Source organism: Aegilops tauschii, chromosome 1 (assembly GCF_002575655.3).
Source record: "Aegilops tauschii subsp. strangulata cultivar AL8/78 chromosome 1, Aet v6.0, whole genome shotgun sequence".
Lineage (NCBI taxonomy): Eukaryota > Viridiplantae > Streptophyta > Magnoliopsida > Poales > Poaceae > Aegilops > Aegilops tauschii.
The window spans coordinates 105465780-105484915 of record NC_053035.3 but is presented as its reverse complement, the minus strand read 5'-3'; positions in this window follow the sequence as shown (position 1 = coordinate 105484915).

The window sequence follows — 19136 nt, the reverse complement described above, 5'->3', positions numbered from 1 at the left end:
TATTTGATACAGGAGCATCCCATTCATTCATTTCAGCAGAATTTGCATTCCTGCATGGCATTAATCACGAAAAGATAAACACTCCGCTAGTGGTACACACCCCAGCGGGCCAATGTCAAACCTCTATGGTTAGTCGCGATGTTACTGTTGAAATTGAAGGACTGGAATTTCTTGTCTCTCCCATCGTACTGAAGTCCTGTAGCATTGATCTCATTCTGGGAATGAATTGGTTAACAGCGCATACTGCTTCAATCGTTTGCACCACTAAGACCGTCCATCTGCTACACCCTTCGGATGAGATAGTTACTTACCAAGCCCATCTGGTGCAAAATGCCGAGGCAAGGCTCTATGCATTGAATGCATTGAACGCTGCACCACTCGAGGGCATTGAAAACATTCCCGTCGTGCGTGAATTCCTCGACGTCTTTCCTGAAGAACTTCCGGGGATTCCCCCTGCTAGAGCTGTCGAATTCATCATCGACTTGAAACCAGGCACCACTCCTATAGCCAAGCGACCCTACAAAATGCCGCCGCATGAACTCCTTGAGCTTAAGGAGGAAATCGACAAGTCTCTTCGCAAAGGATTCATTCGCCCAAGTTGCTCTCCTTGGGGAGCACCTTCTCTCTTTGTCAAGAAGAAGGATGGGACAAACCGGTTAGTTCAAGACTACCGTCCTATAAACCAAGCTACCATTCAAAATAAATACCCTCTTCCTCGGATCAATGATCTGTATGATCAACTGGCGGGTTCGTCAGTGTTCTCTAAGCTCGACTTGAGGTTGGGCTACCACCAGATCCGTGTTCGCGAAGAGGATATCCCAAAGACCGCCTTCGTGACTCGCTATGGTTCATACGAGTACACCGTCATGTCTTTCGGTTTAACCAATGCTCCAGCCACCTTCTCTCGTCTGATGAACTACATATTCATGGATTACCTCGACAAGTTCGTCGTGGTTTATCTGGATGATATCCTGATATTTTCCAAGAACGAAGAAGAACATGCTGAACATCTTCGTCTTGTGCTGGAAAAGCTACGAGAACATCAACTTTATGCCAAGTTCTCCAAATGTGAATTCTGGCTACCCGAAGTAACCTATCTGGGGCATGTCATCTCTAAGGATGGTATTGCCGTCAACCCCGAGCGAGTTCAGGCTATTCTTGATTGGACCCCTCCCAAGAACGTTAAGCAAGTCAGAAGTTTTCTCGGTCTCGCCAGCTATTGCCGTCGATTTGTCGAGAACTTCTCCAAGATCGCCAGGCCTCTGACTAACCTGTTGCATAAGGGCGTCAAGTTCCAATGGACAGACAAATGTCAGGAAAGTTTCCAAGCACTCAAAGACAAGTTGACTTCTGCTCCAGTTCTAGCTCCACCTGATACTAAGAAGGACTTTGTCATTTACTGCGACGCTTCCCGTCAAGGATTAGGCTGTGTCCTAATGCAAGACCGCAGAGTGATTGCTTATGCCTCTCGACAATTGCGCCCTCACGAAGAGAACTACCCAGTTCACGACCTCGAACTTGCTGCCGTCATTCATGCGCTGAAGCAGTGGCGACATTACCTTCTCGGTAATCGTTGCGAGATCTTCACTGACCACCAAAGTCTGAAGTATCTGTTTACTCAGCCAGATCTGAACCTCCGTCAACAGAGGTGGATGGATCTTGTTGCAGACTTTGACTTGGGTATCTCCTATACGCCAGGCAAGGCTAATGTAATGGCTGATGCCTTGAGCCGCAAGTCTTACTGCAACCACCTCCAGGTTCATAAAGTTCAGCCCTCGCTTGTTGAAGAATTCAGGAAGCTGAACCTCCATATTGTTCCTCCGGGTGCACTCGCTCCCCCTCCTAAACAATTTGGCAAGGTGAACCTCCACGTTGTTACCCAGGGTTCCCTCAATACCCTAGTTGCTAAACCAGATCTCGAGGACAGCATCAAAAGGCTACAGAAGTATGACTCTGAAGCCTACAAGATTAAGCGCTACCTCGCAGGAGGAAAGCCCTCATTCTTCACCATTTCTGAAGATGGCACCCTATACTTCAAGGGCCGCCTAGTGGTGCCATGTGCAGAGAAAAACCTGGATATGACACAGGAAGTTATGAAAGAAGCTCATGATACGCCTCTGTGTATCCATCCTGGTAGTACAAAGATGTATCAAGATATCCGTCAGAGATTCTGGTGGACTAATATGAAGCAAGACATTGCTCGTTATGTTGCTGAGTGTGACGTTTGCCGTCGTATCAAAGCAGAACATCAAAGGCCTGCTGGAACTCTGCAACCTATCTCTATTCCTGAATGGAAATGGGACCATGTTGAGATGGACTTCGTCACTGGATTTCCCAAATCGCAGAAAGGTAATGATGCTATTCTTGTCGTCATTGACCGGCTTTCCAAAGTTGCACATTTCCTGGCAGTCAAAGAAACGATCACTGCTAGCCAGTTGGCAACGCTCTATATGTCCAGGATTGTTTCACTCCACGGTATTCCATTGGTTATCAGTTCAGACCGTGGCAGCTTATTCACTTCAAGATTCTGGGCAAGTTTCCAAGAAGCTATGGGCACTCATCTGTCATTTAGTACTGCGTTTCATCCTCAATCGCAAGGACAAGTTGAACGCGTCAATCAAGTTCTCGAAGACATGCTTCGAGCTTGCGTTATTTCCTTCGGCAAGAAATGGGAGGAATCTCTCCCGTATGCTGAGTTCTCTTATAATAATAGCTATCAAGCTAGTCTGAAGATGGCCCCCTTCGAAGTGTTATATGGACGAAAGTGCCGAACCCCCCTGAACTGGTCAGAAACTGGGGAACGTCCACTCTTCGGTCCGGATATTATCCAAGATGCCGAAGAACAAGTCCGCATTATTCGCGAGAATCTCAAGACTGCCCAGTCACGTCAGAAGAGTCAGTATGACCGTCATCATAAAGACATGGTCTATCAACCTGGCGAAAAGGCTTATCTTCGAGTCACACCTATGAAGGGTGCTCACCGCTTCGGGATCAAGGGCAAACTAGCTCCTCGCTATATTGGCCCATTCACTATTCTCGAAAGGCGTGGAAAAGTGGCATACCAACTGGAACTACCACCGAACCTTTCTCAGGTTCACGATGTGTTCCATGTGTCACAGCTCCGCCGTTGCTTCAAGGATCCAATCCGAGCGGTGGATCACGAAGTGCTCGAATTGCAGCAAGACCTCTCCTATAAGGAGCATCCGGTCCGCATTCTCGACCAAGCTGAACGCCGCACACGTCAGAAGGCGATCAAGTTTCTCAAAGTCCAGTGGTCGCACCATTCTGAAGATGAGGCCACTTGGGAACGAGAGGATCGTCTGCGCGAAGAATACCCCGCACTGTTTCCTTCTACCTCCTAAATCTCGGGACGAGATTTCTTGTAGTGGAGGAGATTTGTAACACCCTGAGAATCATGCTACAGTAACCCCCTGTGATTAAGCTAATCATGTGCTAAACAGGGCTTGATCACATTTGGATCACCTTCCTTTTCAAACTCCTAGTTCAAACTTCAAATATAATTAAAGTGGAAAATAAAAGTTTTCAAAAATTCAAACAAAAATGTCCAGTGGGTTCTAAATAATACACTGGTAATTATGGTGGAGAAAACACATTTTTATAAAATGTCTAAATACTTTTAAATGAAATAAAACAGAAAACAGGAACAGTCAGAGAAAAAGAAAAAAAAGGGGAGCAGGCCTTCCCCCCCCACTGGACCCGCGGCCCAAACCCCCCCGGCCCAAGCTGGGCCGCCACCCGCGCCCCGGCCCAGCCCACCTCCCCCCCCCCGCGTCCCCTTCCTGTTCCCCCGACCGGGACGGAACAGTGGCCGTCCCCGCCGCACCCCCTCGCCGGCGACGGGGAGGATAAGGGCGCCAGCTCCCCCGCCTCCTCGGGCCTCTCTCCCACTCGCCCCCGCTCTCCCTCGGCCTCTGCGCCTTCTCCCCCGCTAGATCCCCCTCCCTCTCCCCTCCGTTCCCCTCTGCCCGAGAGCGCTCGCCGCCGTTCACCGTCGTTCACACGGCCACCGTACCCGCCTCGCCGCCCCAAGGTGTCTCCAAGGACCGCCGTCGCCCGCTGCTGCGTCTGGTGCAGCCCGTTGGAGACCGGAGCCCCTACAACGAACGCACCAAGCTCGCCTTCATCTTCGGACACCGGCGACCCCCTTCTTCCCCGGCGACGACCTGCTGCTCCTAAGCACCCACGGGCCCTTCTTGCGCCGCGCGGTGAGCTCCTCTACCTCCTCCCTCTCTCCGCTAGCTCGCTCGCGCTCCGTAGCTACTTCCCCGCGCGCGCCCGAACGCCACGCCGCGGAGCTCGCCGCCGGCGTGTCTCCGGTGACCAAATGGTCACGGGCGTTGGCCCGCTAGCCCGACCGCACCGTGCCGCACCCACCTAGCTAGCTAGTTCGGCCGTTCGCGCGCTCTAGCGTAGCTCCCCTCGGGCACCCGTAGCTCCTCGCCGCCGGTGAGTTCGTAGCGCACGTCTCCGGCCGTTCCAGCCCCTCCGGCCACCGCCGTTGGACGCGCGACGTCGAGCCGCGTCGTACGCGCCCAGCCCCGCCCCCGCAAACCCACTGTGGGCGAAACCCGAAGCTCACCCGCGCATCGCCGCCGCACTGGAGCTCGCCGGAGCCCCTCTCCGGTGCCCTGCCGACGTGGCCGGCCGGGCCCCACCCCTGGGTCACTGCCAGTGGCCCCCACGGGCCCAGTTGACTGGGTTGACCCAGTCAACTGCTGACTGGGCAGGCCCAGTCACTGACATGCGGGCCCCGCCGCAAAAACTAAAAAAGAAAATTAAAAAGAAAATGTTTTATAAATAAAAATAATTATTTTAACTAATCACTCACTGACATATGGGGCCCACCCCTCTAATTATACTGTTAGATTAATTTAAATAGATATTAGACTAACAGAGGCTGACATGTGGGTCCCACTGGACCCACCTGTCTGGTTTGACTGGTCAGCCGACCAGTTGACCTGCTGACGTCAGCATTACCTCATGCTGACGTCATAATTCTTTTTTCTGAATATAAATAATTCCAGAAATTCAAATAAACTTTGAAAATTCATATCTTTTAAACCGTAACTCGGATGAAATTGTTTTCTATATGAAAGTTGCTCAGAACGACGAGACGAATCCGAATACGCAGTCCGTTCCTCCACCACACCTCCCTAACCTATCGAACTAGCAACTTTCCCCCTTCGGTCCGTCTGTCCGAAAACGCGAAACATCGGGAATACCTCCCGGATGTTCCCCCCCTTCCCCGGTAACACCTACTGTCGCGTTAGGGCACCCCTAGCACCGCTCATTGTCATGTCACGCATCGTCATGCTTATGTTTGCATTGTATTTACTGTTTCTTCCCCCCCTTCTCTCCAGTAGACTACGAGACCGACACTGCTGCTGCCCAGTTCGACTACGGAGTCGACGACCCCTCCTACTTGCCAGAGCAACCAGGCAAGCCCCCCCTTGATCACCAGATATCGCCTACTCTACTCTCTACTACTTGCATTAGAGTAGTGTAGCATGTTACTACTTTCGATATCCTATTCTGATGCATAGCCTATCCTTGCTAACTACTGTTGTTACCTTTACCTGCAATCCTATCTGCTTAGTCTAGGATGCTAGATTTCCATCAGTGGCCCTACATTCTTGTCCGTCTGCTGTGCTATACTATCGGGCCGTGATCACCTGGGCCGTGATCACGGGCATATACTTATATACTATATACATGATACATGTGATGACTAAAGTCGGGTCGGCTCGTAGGAGTACCCGCAAGTGGATCTTTGTGGCGGAGCGACAGGGCAGGTTGAGACCGCCTAGGTAAGAGGTGGGCCTGGCCCTGGTCGGCGTTCGCGGATACTTAACACGCTTAACGAGATCTTGGTATTTGATCTGAGTCTGGCCATTTGGTCTATACGCACTAACCATCTACGTGGGAGTAGTTATGGGTATCCCGACGTCGTGGTATCAGCCGAAGCTCTTTTGACGTCAGCGACTGAGTGGCGCGCGCCGTGTTGGACCGCTTTGACGTAACCGCCGTGATCGTGTGGGTTGCTAGGTCTGCTCGCGGCCGCGTTCGCAACGTGCAGGTGTGCATAGGGCGATGGGCCCAGACCCCTGCGCGCATAGGTTTAGACCGGCGTGCTGACCTCTCTGTTGAGCCTAGGTGGGGCTGTGACGTGTTGATCTTACGAGGCCCGGCATGACCCAGAAAAGTGTGTCCGGCCAAATGGGATCGAGCGTGTTGGGTTACGTGGTGCACCCCTGCAGGGAAGTTTATCTATTCGAATAGCCGTGTCCCTCGGTAAAAGGACGACCCGGAGTTGTACCTTGAGCTTATGACAACTAGAACTGGATACTGAATAAAATACACCCTTCCAAGTGCCAGATACAACCCGGTGATCGCTCTCTAACAGGGTGACGAGGAGGGGACCGCCGGGTAGGATTATGCTATGCGATGCTACTTGGAGGACTTCAATCTACTCTCTTCTACATGCTGCAACATGGAGATGTCCAGAAGCTTAGTCTTCGACAGGACTAGCTATCCCCCTCTTATTCCGGCATTCTGCAGTTCAGTCCACTGATATGCCTCTTTACTCATATACCCATGCATATGTAGTGTAGCTCCTTGCTTGCGAGTACTTTGGATGAGTACTCACGGTTGCTTCTCTCCCTCTTTTTCCCCCTTTCCTTTCTATCTGGTTGTCGCAACCAGATGTTGGAGTCCAGGAGCCAGACGCCACCGTCGACGACGACTCCCACGGCACTGGAGGTGCCTACTACTACGTGCAGGCCGCTGACGACGACCAGGAGTAGTTAGGAGGTCCCAGGCAGGAGGCCTTGCCTTTTCGATCGTTGCTACTTTTGTGCTAGCCTTCTTAAGGCAAAACTTGTTTAACTTATGTCTGTACTCAGATATTGTTGCTTCCGCTGACTCGTCTATGATCGAGCACTTGTATTCGAGCCCTCGAGGCCCCTGGCTTGTATTATGATGCTTGTATGACTTATTTATGTTTTAGAGTTGTGTTGTGATATCTTCCCGTGAGTCCCTGATCTTGGTCGTACACATTTGCGTGCATGATTAGTGTACGGTCAAATCGGGGGCGTCACACCTGACTTATACAGAGCAGTTGCAGAGTTGGGACAATTCTTCAGGGAACTCTGCAGTAAAAATATCAGGGTAGATGCTTTGGAGCGTCTTAGAGACAAGATACCAACTATCCTATGCGACCTTGAGAAGATATATCCTCCAGCCTTCTTTGATGTGATGGTGCATTTGGCTGTTCATCTACCTGATGAGGCACTACTTAGAGGTCCAGTACAATATGGCTGGATGTACCCTATTGAAAGGCGGCTAGGCATTTTCAAGGGCTATGTTAGGAACAGAGCTAGACCCGAGGGTTCCATTGCAGAGGCCTACATTGCTACATAAGCGTTGACATTCTGCTCAAAATACATTGAAACAGCTGATCAGCTTAGCAAAGAGGTGGGTGAAGACAATCCCGGGCTCAATGTTTTCGATTATTCTGTTCGAGTTACAGGGAAGAGTCGACAAGAGGACAAACCTAAAGATTTGGACAAAATGGTTTGGTATGTGTTGAATAACTATCCTGAGACACTACCTTATATCAAGTAAGTGCTAAGTACGTCAGCTTATACATCATAATCTACTAAACTTGCAGCACATTCTTATATACTTAGATGTTTGACGCGATCACTATGTTGTGCAACATCTATAAAAAGGAGTTACTGCCGCAAAATCCAAGAAACATTGACAAACTGGTTATGGCAGGATTTCTGAAATGGTTCAAGAGCCATGTAAGCTTTTGAATTGCACTGTTAGGTTTTCTTAATATATTGAGTACATAAGATGTTCAGCTTGTCTATTTTATAACCAGAGGTTAAGAAGATGCGAGAGGATGGGCAGGCAATTGATGATGCCCTTTACGCACTAGCAATGGGTCCTGATACTCGGGTAAGACATTCTGAATTTGCATTGTTGCAGATGTGCGCTACAACACCCTTGCACGCGACGAAGGCATGAAGACACAAAATAGTACCATCATGAGCACGGATACATACGACAGAGAGACAACTGAAATGGATGCTAACATAACAGACATTGTTCGGTTGCAGTATATCTCCAGTTTCGAGGATCATCGGTGTGTGGTTCTGTTGTGCTGTCGTTGGTATAACATGTTTTCAAGGATCGCAAAACCCAGAGCCGATGTTTATTTCAAATCCATCAATGTCAAGGCGGCTTACCAGACCAACGAGCCTTTTATTTTGGCAAATCAAGCAACACATATATTTTTCTTGGAAGACAGATTTGCACGTAGCGATGACTGGAGAGTATTGCAAAGGTTTGAGCAGAGGAATTCATTTAGGCCCTGTTTGATTCAGCTTTTATCGACAGATTCCGCTGCCGCACAGCAGAATCTGAACCAAAGGGCGAACCCAGCAGAATCCGATTCCAGAAATCCGCTGCCAAAATCTGAACCAAAAGCGGAAGCAACCCAGAACGTGCTTTCCAAAATCTGATTCCGCTGCGGGCCAAAATCTGAAAAAGCTATATCAGCTGGTTTGCCAAATGACCTACATCTTTTTCACATCATATTTTCCACAGCTATTTTTCCACAACAGATTTTTCACAGCTGCTTTTAGAAATCCATAGCCGAACCAAACATGGCCTTAATGATGTTGCACAACAAGATGATGCTTACACTGCACCTGATGTACAAGATTCCATAGATGTTCCTAATATATTTGAGAACCATCACGTCAATGACGCTGGCGAAAAGATTGCCTGTCGTGTTGTGGACATACAAGAGTTGATCAAGAAGAAAAGCCAACATTCGAGGACATTGAGGATGAAGAAGAAGATGACACTCTGGGAATTATGATTCAGACTGATACACATGGCGAAGATGTTGATGCTGCTGCTGCGGATGATGATTAGATTGCTTTTGACGTATTTGCCTGTCAGAAGACGTTTTTTATCTACTATGTGAAATTGTGTTTGCTATGACAACTGAAACTTGATGAACGTGTTGTTTAGTATTTTGCTGTGAGAACATCACTTGTTATGTATGTTCATTTGTGTTTGGTGATTGTATGATGACTAAAACATGATGGCATTGTTGTTTAGTTGTACTCATATTTGGCTGTGAAACTTGAATTTGATGACATAGTTTGCTGTTGGACTGCAATTTGCTCGACGTCTTCGAATGGGAACAAAGCTGACCCGATAGGGCATTTGCTAATTTATTTATTTATTACCAAAAGGGCCTATGCTATTTATTTATTTATGAGCAAAAGGGGGTACCCCCCCGATTTCTGTTAATAGAAATCATTAGATGTTCACAACACTATGCCCAGCCGGCTACACAGGTTTCATTCATTACGAGTTTCAGCAAAGTGCTCATGTCATAGCCACTGAATACATCACGAGTGCTACATACAATGCAAATAAAGAGACAATCATCCTACAGAGCACATCGATTTTTCCCATTATCTTCACAAGCTCTTTCATCTCCTCATTGCTGTCAAGGCCGTTCAGCAGTTGTTGCTTGGCCATGATCAGAGGAACTGCATCTTTAACCTTCTGCTCCACATCTTCCTCTTCTGCCATTCCTTCAGTTACTTGTCAAACACCCCAACCTACTGGTATTGGGATTCCTCGGCTAACCAAATAATCAGCGTAGTTACGTTCCCCCATATCAGCAACTTCCCAGAAATACAAATCAACGAATCTTCCCTTTTCTGCACGAATCAAATTGGAAGATCATCAACCAAACTATTAAAAAAATCAGCAACTGAAAGCAGTAGAACAACACTTAAACATATTATTATCCCATGATTCGGGCATTTGTAGAAGACTCGGCCAGGGTTGGGGATTGTGGTTGAGACGCGATGGATGACTCTGCGTGATTTCCAGTAGTGGCACCACACCAACAGCACCGGGTTGCGATGAGCAACCGGCTGCGGTGTGTGTGCTGGTGGGGGTGTGATGAGACCCACATGCAATGGTACGAGTGGGGACTTGGCGCATATCTGGTTGTTTCCTGCTGAAGAGCATGTGGACGAGCAGCCAGCGGACATGGTTGCTGCGTCCAGAGCTTCTGATGCTAGGCAGAGTATGTCGGCGTCCTGGGAACGGGGGTCCCCAGACTTGCCTGCCTGCGGCCCACAGCGTGGCTCCACTAATGGCCCGGTGCGGCCCATCTTCATCAGCAAACACTCAAGACCCTCGCGAGGGGCCAAGCCTCGCGAGGCAGATGACACAAGACCTCCTCAGGGGCAGCCTCACTAGGCTGGCTCGCGAGTAGCGGAGAGATCAAGGCGAGGGGCACCTCGCGAGGTTTCCCTGACGTGAGCCATGACGACCAAGGCCAGGCGGGCGCCAGCGCGCATAGAGTACCGGTTGCCTCTTTGGTGTTAAAGGGGCAGGTGCAGACGAGGAGTCCCGAGGCATCAGGCAAAGGTTTCCATATCGGTGCAACGAGACCAAGACCAGTAGGACGGCAGGACGGAAGTCATCGCGGAGCCCACGACGGCGTCACCACCAGAGCCTTTGGCAGGCGAAGACCACCTTTTGTCCCTTCAAATTGGCCGTTGTGGGATCCCTTCCCGCCTGAACATTTGGGAAGAGGACCAGGACCTCTATAAATAGGACTAGCCACCATCATAGGAAGGGACAGATCATTCGGATAATCCCCAACCACACAAGCTCAGCGAGCTCGAGAACGCCTCTCCTCAGGAGGTTGTTCTTCCCTTGTACTTGTTCATCCTCAGCCTACAAGGCAATCCACCACACCACACTGGAGTAGGGTATTACACCACATCGGTGGCCTGAACGAGTATAACCCATGTGTCCCTTGTTCCTTGGGTTCAGCGGGCTAGGCCTTGAGATCGTTGCGAGAGTGGGCTAGGGGGAGAGAGATCTTCGTGCGCACCCCAGTGTTCGAACCTCAAGGGTTTTGCCGGAACCCACAATCTGACATTTGGCGCGCCAGGTAGGGGGTGCGCCGAAGCTTCGCTTTTCTCGCAGCACCACCTCTCCGTTCGACCCCCATGGCCGGCGCCACTCCTCCAGCTGGACCGATGGGTGCCCGCGGCGACACCATGGTACTCAGGGTCCTCGCCCCCGCCTTGCAGCGGGTGCGGTGGCCGCACAAGTTTAGGCCGGAGATGCCACCCCGCTATGACAGTGCGACAGACCCATCGGCCTTCCTCCTGGCGTATGAGGACGCCGTTCTGGAGGCAGGAGGCGACGACAAGGTCATGGCCAACTGGTTCCCCATGGCCCTCGCTGGGGCGCCACGTGCCTTGCTATTCAACCTGTCGGAATCCTCTATGGCCTCTTGGGAGGAGCTGCGCGGCCTTTTTGTTGTGCGCTTCGCACCCGCGCCTGCCGCCATCGCGGCCATCCTCGGCGGCTCGCAGGCACCGCCCTCCGACTGCCATGTCAAGCAGTTCTTCTGCCAGATCGGCGCGGCCTCCATGCAGCAGGGGGGCCCTCCAGGATGGGCGGCACCCAAGGCCGACATCACCTTCGACTCAAGCGACAACCCAGCAACCACCGCAAGCTCGGGCGCACTCCCAATGCTCTGCACGCCCACCATATGCAACGTAGTCGACACCAAGACCATCATCGATGGCGGGTCTAGCCTTAATGTGCTCTCCGTGCAGGCTTTTGGCTTGCTTCACGTACCGCACGAACGGCTCTGTCCTACCAAGCCCTTCTTCGGAGTCGGTAGCGGTTCCAACAGCCCCCTAGGGCAGATCCGCCTCCCCGTGACTTTCGGCACCAGCGACAACTACCGCACCGAGCTCATCGACTTTGACATCGCCCGCATCGGCCTCCCGTACAACGCCATCCTCGGGTACCCGGCCTTGCCCTAGTTCATGGCGGCCACCCATCCTGCTTATAACCTCATGAAGATGCCCGGGAGCAAAGGTGTCCTCACCGTAGCTGTAGACACCAAGGAGGCCCTGACAGCCCTTAAGCTCACCTTCAGGACTGCAGCTACAACCTGTCCGGCTGGTAAGGCCACTCCAGGGGCTAAGGAAGCTGCGCCAGCCAAGAAGAAGCAGTTGTTCACTCAAGATCGGGACAAGACGAAGCAGGTGCCAGTCAACAAGGATGGGGCCTCAGGGGCGACTTTCACCATAGGAGCCGACCTCGCTCCAGATCAAGAAAGGGAATTGGTGGACTTCTTGCGGGCGAACAAGGAAGTATTCGCCTGGGAACCCATGCAGCTGGTAGGGGTCCCCAGGGGGGTTATAGAGCATCACCTGAGGGTTTGCCCCAATGTGCGCCCAGTGAAACAGAAGGCACGACGGCAATCTACAGAGAAGCAAGCTTTCATCGTCCAGGAGGCCCGCAAGCTGCAAGAAGCGGGCGTCATTCACGAAGTACAGTATCCGGAGTTGCTGGCAAACCCAGTTATCGTGCCCAACAAAGGTGGGAAGGAGAGCATGTGCGTCGACTTCACCAACCTCAACAAGGCCTGCCCTCAAGATCCGTTCCCGCTCCCACGCATCGACCAGATAATTGATTCCACCGCCAAATGCGACTTCTGTGCTTCCTGGATGCCTTCTCAGGTTACCACCAGATCAAGATGGCAGTGCAGGACGTAGAGAAGACGACCTTCTTGACCCCTTGTGGGGTGTACTACTACACATGCATGCCGTTTGGACTGCGCAACATTGGGGCGACCTTCCAGCGGCTGATGCACATCGCCCTGGGCCAGCTCGGGAGAAACGCTAAAACCTACGTCGACAACATCGCGGTAAAATCTTGGGAGGCAAGAACCCTAATTCAGGACCTGGAGGAAACCTTCACCAGCCTGCGCCAAGTGGATTTGCGGCTTAACCCGAAGAAGTGCGTGTTCGGTGTCCCCTCCGGCAAGCTACTGGGTTTCCTCATGTCCCACAAGGGGATCGAGGCTAACCCCGAGAAGGTCAAGGCAATAGAAGACATGAGCCCACCGCAAACTCTCAAGGAAATGCACAAGCTCGCCGGGTGCGTGATGCTGGGACGCTTCTTCTCCAAGCTGGGGGAGCGTGCCCTGCCGTTCTTCAAGCTGATGAAGAAGAAGGTGCCGGATCTCGGGTTCCGGCAAAACCATTAAGGTTCGAACTCTGGGGTGCGCGCGAAGATTTCCTCCCTACCGATCTACACCCTAGCTTGCTAAGATCTCGCGGATGAACTCGACGAACTCACAACACAAAGACACAAGATTTATACCGGTTCGGGCCACCGTTGTGGTGTAATACCCTACTCCAGTGTGGTGGTGGATGGATTTCCTCTAGGGCTGATGAAGAACAATACAAAGGGAAGAACCGCCTCCTGAGGTTGAGGTGTTCTTCGGCTCAGTGTGTGGCTGAGGATCCAATCTCCTTCCCCCTACTGTGGTGGCTAGCTCTACTTATATAGGCCCTGGTCCTCTTCCCAAATATTGAGCAGGAAGGGAGCCAACAACGGCCAATTTGAAAGGGCACAACTAGTACAGCTTATCCTGACAAAAGCGGTCTTCGCCTGCGAAAGGCTCTGGTGGTGATGCCGTCTTGGGCTCCACGGTGACCTCCGTCATGCCGCCCTGCTGGTCTTGGTCTCGTTGCACTGATATGGAAACCTTTTCTTGATGCCTGGGTACTCCGCGCCTGCGCTTGCCTCCTTAGCACCAAAGAGGAAACAAGGACGCTGCGCGCGCTGGTGCCCGCCTGGCGCCTGCCTGATCTTGATCGTCATGTCTCATGTCACAAGAGCCTCGCGAGGTTTGCCCCACCTTGATTTCTCCACTCCTCGCGAGGCAGCCTGGTGAGGCCGCTCCTGAGGAGGTCTTGCGTCATCCGCGTTACGAGGCTTGGGCCCTCGCGAGGGTCTTGAATGCCTCGTTGACAAAGATGGGCCGTACAGGCCCGCTAACATAGCCACGCCGTGGACTCCCGTTCCCAGAACGCCGACAGTAACCCCCGGGCCCAAGGCGCGCTCGGGCTTGGCTTCGAGGTGAAGCCAAAGGTCAAGTGCGGAGTGCAGCGGGCCCCAAAAGCCTGCGGCCTTGGTCGACACGTGGCGGTTGATTGGACGTGGGCGTCTCCGCTTCCCCACGCTGCCTCGGCAACTGCTTGACTTGACAAGTCCCTGCGACATGCAAGGAAAACCATCATTACCTGCGATCGTGGGAGGTGCCGGTTGGCCTTCTTCCGCTATAAATGGGGAGGGGAGGAGAGCCCCCGTCGCCCATCTCTTCCTTGTTCGTGTGCTTCTTCCTCCTTGCTCTAGCGCTAGCTGCAATGGCGCCGATCCGTAGGTTCTCCGCCGTGGAGAAGGGCAAGGCCCCCTGTGATGATCCGGGGCCGCTCCCGTCGAAGAAGAGGTCGGTTCATCGTCGTGATGAAGCGGCGATACAGGTGGTGATGAGGCCTTGGTGCGCGCGGCCTCCTACAAGGTACCCGTACCCTTGTACGCCCGAGCCGAGGGCTCAGGAGGAAGGAGCGACGAGCGGCCCCGCCTGCGCCGCGTCCGCGGTCGCCGTGCGATGGCGACACGCGCTATTGCTCCTGGAATCCACGCCACGGATTCCCCGCACGAGCTCATGCTATGGGCTCCGATGCCTCCAAGCTCTTGGATCCGCTTCCTGCGGTTCTTCTCAGACGTGATGCCGCCGAGGGGGCCCCTCGAGCTCTGGCTGCAGCATGCTGACAGCGATGCTGCGGCGACCGGAGCAGAGGTCGAAGCAGTCTCCACCGGCAAGATCTTCATGACCCGCGGCTGGGGCGAGGTCGCGCAGGTTTGTCGTGCGAAGAGCGCCCTCGCGATCCACTTTGAGTATGACGGCGTCTCCATGCTTTTCTTCAAGGTCTTCGACGCGGAGGGCCGCCGCCTGGAGTGTTGCCATGGAAGGGAGCGCCAGGATGACGCGCGATCCGCTCGTGGCTACTCCAGCAGCAGCAGCCCCTGGGAGTCCAGCGGTTCTCCCGAGCTCTACGAGACTCCGGAGACGAGCGACAACAGCTATGTCCCACCGAGCTCTCGCCGTGCTCGGAGCAGGGCTGCGGCGTCCAGCCGCCGCCGCCGTTGATCTGGATGGGGTTGGCGCCGGCCTCCCGTGGCCCACTGTTGATGATGGCGTCAGCCGCAGGAGGGTGTAGATAGGATTCCCCTATGTTCTCATCTCCTGTTCCCTGCGAGGAACCAAGAAGTGCCCCATGGGGGCGTGTAAGGGTCTGTGATGTCTTTTGTGTATATCTTCCTTATTATGAAAATCTGCGAATGCATGTCCTATTAAGGCTCGGTCTCCCCTTTCCAACCTCGCGATAGCTTGTTGCTCTACGCTGACAGGTCCCGGTCCCCTGGCAGGCTACAGCCGTCGCTGGTATGCCAGGTCGCGTGCCGTGGTCAAGGCCAGGAGGTGAGCGGCCCGAGGTCCAGTGAGAGCCCCTGAGGCGCGATGCTCAGGAGGTCCCCTTTAGCACTCAAGCAGCCATGGTAAGGCAAGAAAGGGAGGCGACGTGGCCGCAACAGGTCTGCGGCGAGCGTGCCCCTTAGGCTCCAACAATTAGCCAATCTGAGCGCGAGACTTATCTTGGTGGTTTGGGGTCGATTCCTTGTGATGTGCCAGGCTGGTGCGCGAGATTCCGCAGCGTAGCTAGGTCGGGCCCATACGAATCTCCCTCCTCCCATGTTCTCCTAAGTGCTCTACGTCCTCAGGTCCCGGCCCTCGAGCGAGCTCAGCTGCCACTGGTATGCCAGGTCGCGATGCCGTGGTCAAGGCCAGGGGGTGAGGGCTGGAGAGCTAGTAAGAGCTCCTGAGTCGCGATGCTCAGGAGCCCCCCTTTTAACGCGCAAGCGGATTGCTCGGGAGGAGAGGGAGCTCGCGGTGCTGCCTGCTGTCTTCCTCGTGAGATCCCTGCGAACCAGCACAAGTTGAAGCACGGTTTGCCATTATGGTTGTCAGTCCGCCCGGTTGCTTCGCGAGGAGGAGGCGGCACTGAGGGCCTGGTGAGGTGACGTGCGCGGGGCGTGCCGCGAGCCAGAGCTCGGCCGCTCAGATTTGTCGACGTTGCAGGGACAGACCCATGCACAAGCGCCGTGCCAGTGTGAGTAGCCCCCGTGGGAGGTGACAGTCGAGCAGGCGACAGTCATGGATAGGTTAAGCATGGAGAGCGGGTCAGCTTGGGTGAATGCAGAAAGATACATGCCACTGGGTCAGGCCCGAGCGGCTTGGGGATGATGCAGCCGAGGGGCGCCCCCAACAAGGTAAGCTAAAGACATAAGCAAAAGGGGTACATGCCACAGGGACGGATCCACGCGGCCTGGGAATGATGCAGTCAGAGGGGCGCTCCCAGCTGAATACACTTGGAAAATGTCACCTGGTTCTGTTGATGAAGGGACGTCGGGGCAGCTGAAGGTACGCGGCGAAAGGGTTGCTCCTCACGAGTCACCGGGGCCCTGAGCCTCAGGAGGCTCTATGGGCTCAGGTGGTTCCTTGAGGACCGTCTCCATCTCCGCCAGGACGGCGCGGTGCCGGGCCTCCTGAGTCGCCAAGGTGCACCGCAGGTTGCGCTGATAGATGAACGACATGCTCGGCAAGCCAAAAGGCATGCGAACGTAGCTGTGTGGTGGACCCTCGCAACGGCCCACGCGAGAAGGCCAGAAAAGCTCCTGAGAAGCGGCCCTATTGAGCCCTGGGACGTCGATGCTGACACGCAGCCCGGCATCCTCGCCTGGGTGGGGAGCTGCGCCTCGTGAGCGGCGGTCGCCGCACATGGCCCTTGTGTCTTGCAGTTCCTGAGTGGCCTTGGTGATGAACTCCTGAGCGGTGGGCGCTCCTTGCCCTGTGTTCTCCTGAGGGAAACGTGCCGTGAAGCACGCCTCCAAGTGGTGCCTGAGTGCCTCCCTCGTGATGTTGGCAAGGTCTGAGGCCCTCAAGAAGAGAGCCTCCGAGCCCTGCCCGAGGAGGGCGCTGGGAGCGCCTTCCTATGCGATGGAGGAAGGCGCCCCTGGAGCGGGTGCTGATCCTGACATGGTTCCAACTGCGATGCCATCCTCCTAAGGTCCGGTGTCGGCGTTCTGGGAACGGGGGTCCCCAGACTTGCCTGCCTGCGGCCCACGACGTGGCTGTGCTCCAGGCCTGTACGGCCCATCTTCGTCAACAAGGCTTTCAAGACCCTCGCGAGGCGGACGACGCGAGACTTCCTCAGGAGCAGCCTCACCAGGCTGCCTCGCGAGGAGCGTAGATATCAAGGCAGGGCAAATCTCACGAGGTTCTCGTGACGTGATCCATGATGATCAAGATCAGGCGGGCGCCAGCGCGCGCAACGTCCTTGTTTCCTCTTTGGTGCTAAGGAGGCCAGCGCAGGCGCGGAGTACCGAGGCATCAGGCAAAGGTTTCCCTATCAGTGCAACAAGACCAAGACCAGCCGGACGACAGGACGGAGGTCACCGTGGAGCCCGAGACGGCGTCACCACCAGAGCTTTCCGCAGGCGAAGACCGCTTTTGTCAGGATAAGTTGTACTAGCTGTCCCCTTTCAAATTGGCCGTTGTTGGCTCCCTTTCCGCTCAATATTTGGGGAGAGGACCAGGGCCTATATAAGTAGAACTAGCGACCACAATAGGGGGAGCTTGATCTCATCTGATCGAGAGCCAATCCTTAGCCACACACCGAACACAAGAACACCCCAACCTCAGGAGGCTGTTCTTCCCCTTGTACTGTTCATCATCAGCCCAAGAGGCAATCCACCACCACCACACTGGAGTAGGGTATTACACCACAACGGTGGCCCAAACCAGTATAAATCTTGTGTCTTTGTGTTGCGAGTTCGTCGAGTTCGTCCGCGAGATCTTAGCGAGCTAGGGCGTAGATCGGTAGGGAGGAAATCTCCGCGCGCACCCCAGTGTTCGAACCTTGAGGGTTTTGCCGGAACCCGTGATCTGACATTTGGCGTGCCAGGTAGGGGTGCGCCGGAGCTTCCTTTCCGTCGCTTCACGTCCAGTTGCTCCGTTGTCTCCATGGCGGGCGCTCGCCGTGCTCGTGCTGAGCGCCGGGCTGCCCTGGCCACCCGCGTCGCTCGGATGGCTCCAGTCGGTGGGCCACCTCGTCGCCCTCCGTCTCCTGCCGCCAACGCCGCCACCGGCCCGGCGGGGAACGAGCAGCAGGTGTCCTTGTTCCACCCCTCGATGCGGCAGGACGGCTGCGCCGCCACTCCATCGTTGACTCCCGCTGTTTCGTCGTCCCACGCTCGTCGCGCTCCCATGGACGCACGGGCCGCACTCCTCATGGCACACGACCTCCTGCGCTACCGCCTGGTCGACGACCTTTACGAGGACTGGCTCGACCGCATCGCCGAGCTTGTCCGCGCCGCAGGGGGCTCTACTGTGCCGTCCCTCTCTCCGCCAGGCCCTCCGCCAGCTTCAGGCGACGCTGCTCATGCAGCACCACCGCCACCTCCGCCTCAAGATGGCGTCTTTGCGCCAAGGCGTGCAGCTCCGCGACGCGATTCGCCGCATCTGGCGCCCGCACGTGAAGAAGGAAGATGTCATGAAGTCCCTCGACCGCAAGAGAACGCTCCGCCACTCCTCTCACCTCCGCGCCAGGATTGTCTGCCACGGCAGGCCCCCGCGCCACTTGCCGTAGCGGCGCGTGGGCACCAAGACCAAGCTCCACCCCCAAGACGGGCCCTGGCGACCATGGCCGGCTGCCGTGCCTTCACCCCCGAGCTGCGTAGGGTCACCTGGCCGGGCAAGTTCAAGCCAGAACTGCCTCCTCGCTACGACGGCACCCTCGACCCCGCGGAGTTCTTGCAGCTCTATGAGCTGAGCATCGAGGCGGCCAACGGCGGCGAGAAAGTCATGGCGAACTGGTTCCCTATGGCACTCAAAGACGATGCCCATCCGTGGCTCCTGAACCTGCCTCAAGGCTCGATCTACTCCTGGGACGAGATGCGCGACCACTTCGTCAGCAACTTCCAGGGCACTCGCGACCGCCCGCCGGCCGTGGGTGACCTGCACCGCATCAAGCAACAACCAGGTGAGACCCTCCAGAAGTACATCCAGCGCTTCAACAACACTCGCCTCAAGATCCCCAAGGTGACGGACGAAGCCATCATCTCTGCGTTCT